This window comes from Phaethon aethereus, assembly GCF_964289735.1.
Source record: "Phaethon aethereus genome assembly, chromosome: 19".
Classification (NCBI taxonomy): Eukaryota; Metazoa; Chordata; class Aves; order Phaethontiformes; family Phaethontidae; genus Phaethon; species Phaethon aethereus.
This window is the reverse complement of record NC_138595.1, coordinates 12,087,702-12,098,437: the sequence shown is the minus strand read 5'-3', so window position 1 is coordinate 12,098,437 and position 10,736 is coordinate 12,087,702.

The following is a 10,736-nucleotide window of genomic DNA, read 5'->3' as shown; positions in this document are numbered from 1 at the left end:
GGGGGGGGGGGGGGGGGGGGGGGGGGGGGGGGGGTGGGGGGGGGGGGGGGGGGGGGGGGGGGGGGGGGGGGGGGGGGGGGGGGGGGGGGGGGGGGGGGGGGGGGGGGGGGGGGGGGGGGGGGGGGGGGGGGGGGGGGGGGGGGGGGGGGGGGCCACTCGCCAGGACCCTACCCCAGAGAAAGGGGGGGGCCAGGGGACAACCCCTGGGCCACCCCAGGCTCAATTTTGGGTCTCGCACAGCCTTCACTGAAGGCTCCAATTAGGTGAGGTGAAGGTCCTGGATGGGATCGACACATACCCCACCACCAGCCCTGCGGAGAGGTTGTCTCTGGGGGCCCTAAGCTTGGGAAGCTGGAGATGATCCTTCACGCCTTGGCCAGCCTGCAGCTATTTAGCCAGCTGGGTAAGTCATGGCTACAGACCGTCCCTAGAAAGGGGAGAAGAGGGGTTCTTTTGCACTATTAAACAAAGACTCAGTGGCTCAGGAGCTCCCTGAGCTTCAAGTCAAGGAAGTCTTCATGGGAGCCATGGTGATGGGGTGCTACAGGCACCCCCAGTCCTCCAAGGCACCCAAGGATCTGCTCTGGGGCTGTGCTCTCGATAGAGGAGATGGGCCCAAGCACTTCCTAGACAGACCCCTGAGGCTCTCACAGGGCAGGGGAAACCTCAGGCTCAGGGAAAGGAGGCGATGATACACAGCAACCTATGTAAGATGGGCAATGTTGGAGACCCCAAGATCAACAGTTTTCAAGTCTGGGGAGATTAAAAAGGATCCCAAACAGAGCCCTCCAGCAGCACCCACTGCTCTCCAAAGGCCTCCAAAGAGCCAAGCCTGTGCCTGATGGTGCGGGGACAGGTGTACAGTGCATGGTCCCCCAGGACCTCCTGCCCTCTTCTGTCAGGGAGCAGCAAGGATTAGCCACAGTGGCCAACAAATGAGAAGCCAAGTGTGACCCCAGCCCACAGACGGTCTTCAAAAACCAGGGAGCCATCCCACAGCTTTTGAGCAGGACACTGATAACAGGGTCCCTTCAGAGTCCCAGACAAGATAAGGTGAACCAGAACCAGGGACCCCAGCCAGGAGCAAGAGGAGACAGAGCCAGGACTACAGACAAGGCTACAGCATAGGTGTGGGGTCCATTCAGGGTGCAGAGCCAGAGACAAGCTACCTGCAACCTAGATCCAAGGTCCATCCAGGAGTTCATGGCTGGAGACAAGCTTAGAGTATACACCCAGGGGCCACTTAGGAGTCAAGACCAAACACAGATTTACCTACATCAAAGCTCAAACAAGGGCTGAGAACCCAGGGCTGAGATTTAAAATAATACTCCTGACCCAGGGGCAGCAGGTCCACAGGGTAGGGCCCCAGGTGAGGCTGCTCAGGGCAATTAAGACCAATTAGTGCCTGCTGGGTCCTGTTGAACTCCTCCTCTGGCTCTGGGGATGGCATTTTGGCAGGGACCATGAGAGCTCTACTGTGGTCTCAGCTGGGGAAGGAAGCACAAGTATGAACACTCGGGGGTGTTCCTTCCCGCAGCCCTGGGGGACCCACACATGGGTGTGGGGTCGGTGACATGTGTCAGCACCCGTGGGCACCTCCAGATTGAGGTGACCGGTGGGTGCCAACCCATTTCCACCTTCTTTCCTGCCAGTCCCTGGGGCCCCTTCTCTGTGCACGAGCTCATGCCGGTGACTGCAGGAACGTGTGGTGACACGAGCGGGCGCCTGCTCTCCCAGCGGAGTCCATCAGCTCCCGCTTCCCACCAGGGTGCACCCACCCCGTGGCCCTCTGACACGTCCCGGCGCAGCTCCAAGGAGGAGATGCGAGTAGTCATGTTTGCTTTTCGCCCCGGTCCTGACCTGACCCCCAGCAGCACACGGCCGCTGGCAGGACCGTGCTGTGCACCAGCGGGGGGACCGAAACCCAGTTAAAAATAACCTAGCAGAAAAGGGGATGCGACGGGCTGGCCCTGCCAGGGGTCACGGTGCAGCCCCAGACATGGTGGCCCAGCACAGTGCGGCGTGGAAACACCGTTACGGGCACCAGGGCTGGTGCGGGAGAGACTGGCTCCGACCCCGGGTGCCGGCAGAGCCCGGCTGGGCGGCTGTCGGTGCCTATTGCCCTCCCCAGAGCTGCCCCGACGGCGCTGGGACGGGCACCCACAGCACCCGCAGCACCCGAGGGGTCTCGGCCCCAGCCCCTGCCCTGCTGGGGGCATTTCTGGGCCTGCAGAAGCAGCGGGGCCCGGGGCCGGCGCAGCCCGCCCGCCTCCACAGCATCAAACGGGGCGAGGACGAACGAGCCGAGGGCCTTCGGAGGCCAGGAGCTCCAACCCCCCCCGGAGAGGACACGTTCCCTTGCGGGAACCTGCCAAAATGCATTCGGTACGGAGGGAGGGCACTAAAAAATGGAGTTGGTTTTTTTTAAGAAAAGCAAAAAGTAGCGGTTTCTGTTTTGCTGCTCTCAGCAAGAAAGGTGTTTCCAAATGTCTGTCCCATCAGTGAACGCTGAGTGGCTGTAATATTCCTAACCACAGTCGTCCTCCATGAAAAACACTCAGTGTTTGCCCTTCCTGATACTTGAGTATTCATTATTAGGAGGTGAACTTTCAAAACTTTTGCATGTTAAAAACTTGGACTTGCCTTTCTGGCACGCGGCAAAACGAAAGCTGCTCAGGGCGGTCAGCACTGGCTGCTTGGGGTTTTTTTTAGCCCTTTTTCATTTTTGCTGTTTAAAAACTTGCCTCCTTGTGACCATGACGACAGTTTTGATTTGATTTTTTTTCCTTCCGCACCCACTTCGAACAGTCACAAAGCCAGGGAACGTGGGAAAGCTGGGGCAGCGAAGAGAAGCTGCCTTTCTGGCCAGCCTGGGGAGGGGTCAAAGTGAAAGAAAAATACCCCAAGCTCGATAAAAAACACCCACAAATGCTCCTGAGACCAGCACAAGAAGTTTTACAAAATGTGGAAACTTTCCATTAAAATTTGGGCTCAAAAAAGGAAAAAAAAATGCGTCTTTAATGTATTTTTTTCTACTATTTTTAGATGCCCTCTCCCATGGGCAGGAGATGGGAAGTCAAAGCCAAGGGTGAAGATGCCTGTCGGGGTTTGGGAGCTGATGTTTGGGGAACAGGGACCCTCCTCCTGCGTCCCTGGAGACAGGTTGGTTTTAGACCCCCCAGGAAGGACGGGACGGGGGTGTGTGGCTGGAGGGAGACAGGGGCCATAGGTGGGTCTCTTTGCTGCACGTGGCCTTGCGACCATGGCCAAGGGTGCCGCAGGACGTGGCAGCTTTGCTGGTGAGCCTTGGGGGTCTGGCGGTGAGAGCCCTGTGTCGAAGGGCTGAGATCTGCCGGCTCCTCTTGAGCTATTACCCCCCCGCCCGCCATGGTCCCACCAAGGCTCCCCCAGAGCTTTGAACATGGCCTCTAGCAGCGTGCAGGCCCGCCGTGCCTCCCGCCGCGGGACAGCCCCGCTGCCCGTGGCCCTGGGCGCTGCCGGCGTCTCTTCCCTGGTTTTGCATTTCCCAGGAATAGAATTAAAAAGTCCACCAGTCAACGCCAAAAGAGTTTTATTTCGCAGCCCCTCACCCCGCCGGCACCCAGCAACCATCGGGCAGCACGAAGCCATCCGGGAGCCCCCGTCCGCCCCCCAGGCCTCTCCCCACCGCAGGCGGCCGCCGCCGCCCGGCTGTGCCCAGGGCTGCGCCGTGCGGAAGGCGAGGACGGGGGCAGGGACAGGGGATTGGAGGCTTTGCTATCTACCTGGCCTCCCGGCATGGCGCTCGCTCTGAACGGACGGGCCCCCCACCGCCCAGGCAGGGCACCGGGCCGCGCGGCCCCTCTCCCCCACGTGGCCGGTCCCCAGGTGCCAGAGGGGCGGCGGGGCCGAGCAGAGCATCCGCGGCCCAGGGAGGGGGGCAGCGCCCGCGGGGTGGGTGGCCGAGCACGGGCACCCTCCCGTGAGCTGGGCATGGCTCGACTCCACTCTGGGACCGCGTGCAACTCGTGACGGGCACGTGGGTCGCGGCAGTGTTCTCTTCTCCGTAGCCCACAGTACACTCATCCATAAAGTAGGAAACACTACACCCTGCAGTGCTGTTTAGTAGTGCTTTCTACTTTATGGGTGACTGCACTGTCTCTCAGTCGGTGTCCGGCAGTTGCTCTCCTCCGGCGAAGTGCTCGCTTCCGCCCACGCGGGGCCACCTCCCGCACCCCACGTGGCCCAGCCATGGGGCCACCTTCGGCGTCAGCGTGGCCAGGGACACCAATTGCAGAGCTGGTTTTGCCCCGGGGACAAAGAGCCTCTGCCAGCATCACCTCCAACCTCAGGGAGCCGTGCCGAGCATGGGGGACATCCTCGTGCCCACAGGGGAAGCCCTGCCTTGTGCTCCCTCCTCTCCCCTAAAACCCATGCTGGGTGGACAGGGCATCTTCACCTTGTCCCCTTGGACAAGACCATACCTCATACCCACAATGAGCCCTATCCTGGGCACAAGGGACATCCTCACCTTGTCCCCAAAGCAAGGAAGCCACCTGATACCCCATCCTGATCATAGGAGACAGCTTTGATTTGTCCCCAAAGGAAGGACCCCACCTCAGACCCCGTCCTGGTCATAGGAGTAAACTCTCACTTGTCCCCCAACAGGGTCTCCACCTAATACTCCATCCTGGTCATAGGAGACCACTCTGGCTTGTCCCCAAAGTGGAGGACCCCACCTCAGACTCCATCCTGGTCACAGAGAACCCAATTGCCCTGTCTCTGCTGGTGGGGAGCCCACCTCAAACCCCATCATCCCCTCTCAGACCTCTTCCTGGGCACAGAGGGTGTATTTGCTTTGCCCCCACGGGGAGACCTCCACCTCATACCCCATCTCATTCGCAGTGGCCCTCCTTGCCTTGTCTCTGCGGGGGAGATCTCACCTTGACGTCCATTGTTGCCATTCAAACCCAATCCTGGTCTCAGAGAACCCCCTCACCAAGATCCCAAGGGTGAGATCCCACCTCAAACTCCATCATTGTCCCTCAAATCCCATCTGCGTTGCAGAAACCCCCCCTTGCCATGTGCCCATGAGGGGGCCCCACCTAAACGGCACCCTGGTCACAGACGACTCCTTTGCTTTGTCCCCATGGTGGGGAGCCCATGGCAAACTCCATCCATGTAACACGTGCAACACCTTGCATTGCCTTGTCCCCACGGTAGAGACCTCACCTAAACGCCACTCTGGTCACAGAGGACTCTCACTTTGTCCCCACGATCCTATGGCAGACCCCATCCACGTCACCCTTGAAATGTCCCCATGGCGGACCCCAGCTCATCCCCCCCATCCTTTACCAAAGACCCCCTTGCCCTGTCCCCCTGCCCTGAGGCCACGGGAGCTCCATGGCCTGGGGCTCCCCATGGGACCCCACCTTGCCCCATCTCCCAGCCATATGGAGACCCTTTTGATCCCCCCATTGCCCTTTGGGCCATGTGGTGGGGGTCGCCCCGAGGTCTCCGCACCCGAGGCCACGCAGACCCCAGCCCCGACAACCTCACCTCGCCTGCCCCGCCAGCCTCTGCATCCACCCAGTCCTGTCCCTGCTGCCACCAAACCCCCCCTGGGTGGCACTTCTGCTTCGGGTGCTTCCCGCCTCCGCCCGCCCGCCAGCGCGGCGCCTCCGCCCCCCGCGCCGCCCTGCTGCGCCCCGCTCCCCGGGGAGGGGGGGGCAGCCCCTTACCTGTCATCGGCCCCCAGCACCCACTGCCCCCCTCGCAGAGGGATCGGGGCCACGGCCGCTGGCACCCCAGGAGACCCTGTGCTGCTCCTCAAGTGCCACGTGGGCTCCTCGGATGGGTCCCCCCATTACCGGGTTGGGGCGTGGGTAGCCCACGCCGGGTGTCGATGGCCCACGTCGGGTGCCGGTGGCCCACGCCGGGTGCCGGTGGCGCATGCCGAGTGCCGGTGTGGTGGGGTGCTGCATGGGGTGATGGTGGTGGCCAGGGAGCAATGGGCCCCTGCGGGGAGTGGGGCTGCTTTTAACCCCATCCTGCCCACGTGGCCCCGACCACAGGAAGAGCCGTAGCTGCCGAGGAGATAACGGTGCACGGTCCCACCCAGCGCCACCCCGCAGCCTAACCGCAGCCGGCCCAGCCGCGGGGCGAGGGGCGGCCGCCGCCGAGCGCCGGAAGCACCGGGGGCCGTTGCAGAGCAGCCGGTTACGCTCTCCTGGGCTTTGCTGCTGAGAGCGACAAGCATGCTTGTAAAAAAATAAAGGAAAAAAAAAAAAACAACCCAGAAAGGGGAAAAAAAAAAGTCTGTTTGCACAGGGTGACAGCAACCGAATCTACCCCCCCACGGCTGCGTGGGGGCCAGGATGGCCGCGCGGCTCCGCTGTGTCCCCTCGCCCCGTCCTGGCGGTGGGACCTGCGCACGAGTGAGATGTTCCTGACCACGGAGAGAACTTGTGGAAGGGCTGGCAGCCCGTGGCGGGAGTCTGCAGGATTCAGGGTGCTGCCTGGTGGTAGGGGCGAAGGAGGCAGGGACGGGTGCCAGCAGGCTGCGAGCCCTAAACTTGCTCTTTAGGAAAGGTGTTGCCCAAGAGACCTCCTGGAGCCTCTCACCAGCTCGGTGCTCCGCAACACCAGACTTCCTCCGGCCCCGGGCAGCTGTAATGGCCAACAGGGCCGTGACGCTCCCGGGAAGAAAGCCGAAAGCCGGATTTGCACACCTGGGTCGCAGTGGTCATCACTGCCTAATGGCAGCGGGGCTGGAGCAGCCGTGGGGCACGGAGCAGGGGGAGTTTCCACGGCCAGCACTGCGCTGCGTGCCGGAAGCACGTCCTGCCCTGGTGCCGGGTGAAGTTGCCCATTAAACTAGGTTAAAACCTACACGCTAAATCCCCCAAAGTGTCTGCAAGCGGGGCCGCATAGGTCCGTGCAACGGTTTTCATGCCACCCTGCAAAAGGCTCTTTTTTACGCCAACACGATTCACTGATTCATCGATAATCTGGACGGAAATGTTAAAAAAACCCAAAACACAACCTACTGCTGAGGTTTGGAGAAGGCAGGGGAAGAGCAAAGTCAAAAATAACTGAGAAGTGGCACAGTCAGGAGTGATTTGACTTGAGCAGCAACGTGCGCTGATGGCAGCAGGTAGAAGGGGCTTTGGCGGAGAGGGAATTGGTTGGAAAACTCTTTCCAAATCGAGGTTGAACTGCTCAAAGAGTTTAACTGGAAAAAAAACCAGAAACGGCTGGAGCGAGCCCGTCTGCCTGCCCAGCCAGCCCCATCCCTGTGCCTCTGGCCCCCTGAGGGCTGCCCCGTCTCCCATCCTCCGCTGGCTCCGTGCCTGTCTCCGTTCCTTATGGTCACCGGGCTGGGGACATCGTGCTCCCTGCACCGGTGAGAAATTCAACAGGGAAACCTACGTGGCCATTGGTAACGTCTCCACAGGGTCTGTTTGGCAGTCGTCGCAGCTCCAACCCGGGAGGGCATCCCTCTGCCTCGGCGGAGGCCACCACGTGCACGGCTGGTCCTCACGGAGCTGGGCGAGGTGCCTCTGGAGCTCCCTGAATTAGCCCTCCTGGGGACACCCGAAATGTGTGAACAGCATTTTGGTTGTGTGAGCAGGTTGTTCCCATCCCGGAGACCCCCCTGGAAACAGCAGGCAGCGCTGTCGGCCACTTCGGTGCCATGGGACGGTCCCCAGCGGCGGCGGGTGCCATCACGGGGGGTCAAAGTTGCGCAGGGTGCAGGCAACCATGCGCTCGCAGCAGAGCCACGGAGCCTTTTTCGGGGCAGCCAGGGGCAGCTTTGGTCCCAGAAGTGCTGCGGAGGGACTTTCCCCCGTGCTCCGGGGTCGAGGCCGCGTTTCTTGCAGCGTGCCTTGCTCCGACGAGAAGCCGGCCGCTGCGGCGTGCGGAGGGCTGGGAGGCGGGGGGTGAAGGCGAGCAGCCAGGCCCCTGCCAGAAGAGGCCCGTTCCAGGCTAACCGTGTTGCAGAGCAAGGTGAAGACGTGTTTCCTAAAGGAGGCAGCTGGGGGAGACCGCGCCGGAGGGCAAGATGTCAGGGGGAGGGCGAGGCATGAGGCCCGAGCCAGGGGATGCTGTGGGGACCGCAGCGGGGAAGGAGCTGTGCCCTCCCAAAACGGGGCTCTGCCGCAGAGCGCTGCCCACCGCCTGCCCGTGCCGCTGCCTGCGCGCGGGCGGGTGCTGGTGTGCCGCGGAGCCGTGCGGGACAGCCGCGGGCGCCTTCCCGGCAGGGAAGTGGGGGGAGGTGACGCTTCCTCTTTCCCCGGCCGAGCACGGATGGGGGGACATGACATTTTGGGTGTCCCAAGCTGGCTTCCTTCTGCCAGCAGCGGCCACCCGCTGCCTCGGAAAGGAGGAAATCAGCAGATCTGGTTCCTCAGGTTCAGACGAGGAGATCTGAAAGTCTCCAACTGATGATGAACCTACCACATTCCCCGGCCATTGGTTAATTTTACTGACTGGCAAACGAGGCTGCAGGAATTTCTACCCCAGCCCTCGGAACCAGATCGCTGGTCCTGCTCCGCTCGGCACGCCCGGCTAAAACAGCTCCCAAAGGGCCGAGAGCACAGAGGCTTTTGGGGGTCGGGGGAGGCTGAAAGGGCTGCCTTTCCTCCCCCAGGGACCTTGTGAGCGCTCCTGAGACCCCTCTCTGCACCCTGCCCACCCGCTCGGCATCACCCGGGGGGTTGCCGACGGACCCCCAGGGTGCTGGGTGCTGCTGCTCCCCGGGCTGCAGCTCCCTAACCCAAACCGTCCCCCGCTGTGGCGCCGCTCCCCCGGCTCTGCCCTCCCGCGCCCTTGTCTCAGGGCACCCAGATATGGGTCGGACACCCGCAGCATCGCCGTGCACCCAGGGGTGCCACACAGTTTTTGCTCCGGAGTGAGCACTGAGGGGGCATCGCTGCCGCCACCCCCGGACCCGGGCTCCCCGCTGCCCTGCGGCACACGGGCTGTTGCTTTTCCAATAACCCTCCCAGTATCGGCGAGCGCAGGGGAACGGGAGCCGGGGGCTTGGGGGGCAGCAGCACCGCCGGCCCCGGCGCAGGGGCAGGGGGAAGGGCCCTTGTCGGGCCGCACAGGCCGGGCTCTGCGAAAGCGCTGATATTTCTTATCGTGCCTTGCAGCAACTTCCCCTCCTCGCCTGCGGTCACGGCACTCGCTGCACACAGGGGAAGTGGCGGCCAGGCCGGCTGCCTTCGGCCCCGTGCTGTGCTTAAAGTAGACGAACTCCTGCCGGTGCCCCGGCCTGTGGACCCAGCCCTGTGCTGGGGACAGGCAGCTGCCTGCTGCCCAGCCGTGCCCACGTGGCTCCCACCCATCCAGCACTGCGTGGGCCTGAGAGCTGTGCTGGAGGAGGAAGGGGGTGGTTGCACCCAAAACCTCCCTGAGCCCCCTCCGCTGCCCTGGGGCTGGTGGGAAAGGCGGTCTGCTAGCCCCCTGGTCCGCAGCCCCAGTCGCACAGCCAGCCAGTAGCATCTCCTGGCCATCATTGTGCCAGACTCCAACAGACCCGCAGTGCCTCAGTCGTGTCACTGTTAACACTGAAGCCTAATGACTGTGTTCCCAACATGAGCCACCAGCTCCCGTCTGAGAACAGGGGGCAGAGGCACGGGGATGGCACAGCTTTGCAAGGGGTGGCCTCAGAAAAGACCCCTGAGACAGGGGTCTCCAACCCGGCAATGCTCATGGAGAGCGCGGAGAGGGCTGCTGCGGCACAAAACAAATCAGGGGTGCCAAAACAAGCTTCCAAGAGCTTTTTTTGTGGGCAGGGCATCAATTGCCGCCTCCTGCTGAGCACGAGGAAGAACTGCAGCACCTGTGGCGTGACCCCACTCCCACCGAGCGCCCACCTCTGCACCCAAAAGAGAGGGGCTGCTGTGCCCGCAGGGCTGGGATTGGGCTGGGCCATGTTTCACCACCGGGCACCGGGATGCTGGCGCCGGGCAGGATGCTGGGGTGGGCTCCCTGCCTGCCTGACCCTGCTGCCTGCACCCTGCCTGTCCCCATGGGAAGCGCTGCTGCCGGCGGGGCTGGCGTTGGAGCGAGGCCGTTAAAACTGAGTCAACTAGAAACTGCCGGGTGAAAGAGGCGGCGAGCGGGAGGCAAATGAGAGCGCGAAGGGAAACCTCAAAAAGCCGAAGTGACGCTCCGGGGCAGGCGCGGGGGAACACACGGGTTAACGCGGGCGCCTCGCTTTGCCCATATATAGACAAATCGCGGCCCGTCTGCGCCAATGACGGGCGCGGGACCGTTGGGCTGGCGCCAGCGGGGCACAAAGTGCCCCGTCATTTTCCATGTCACCTGCTGCAACCGGCCTCACAGGTGGGGGAGGGGGACGCCACGGGTCGGGGGGCCCCGGTGTCTCCAGGGAGGCCCCCAACGGCACCCGGCGCTGCACTGCGGCGGCGCAGATGGGCGACTCCTGTTTTCCCCTTTCCAGCCTTAATCCAAGGGCTGCGCAACCTCCCGGGGTGCTCTGCGCCAGGGTGGGCCCGTTTGGGATGGAGGATGCTCTGGGATAGAGCCCAGCAGCAATTCGGGGAAGGAGGGATGAGAGCCGGGCTGTGGACCTCCCGGGGCAGGATGGGCTCAGGAGACGTGGGGCTGAGCTCCGTGGTGACAGTCCCTCCTTGCCCAGCAGACCCTGCCACCCCAGGACAAGGCACGGGAAGAGCTGAGCATCTCCAAGTCTGGAGACCCTGAGGAGGGGGACAGGCACCCAC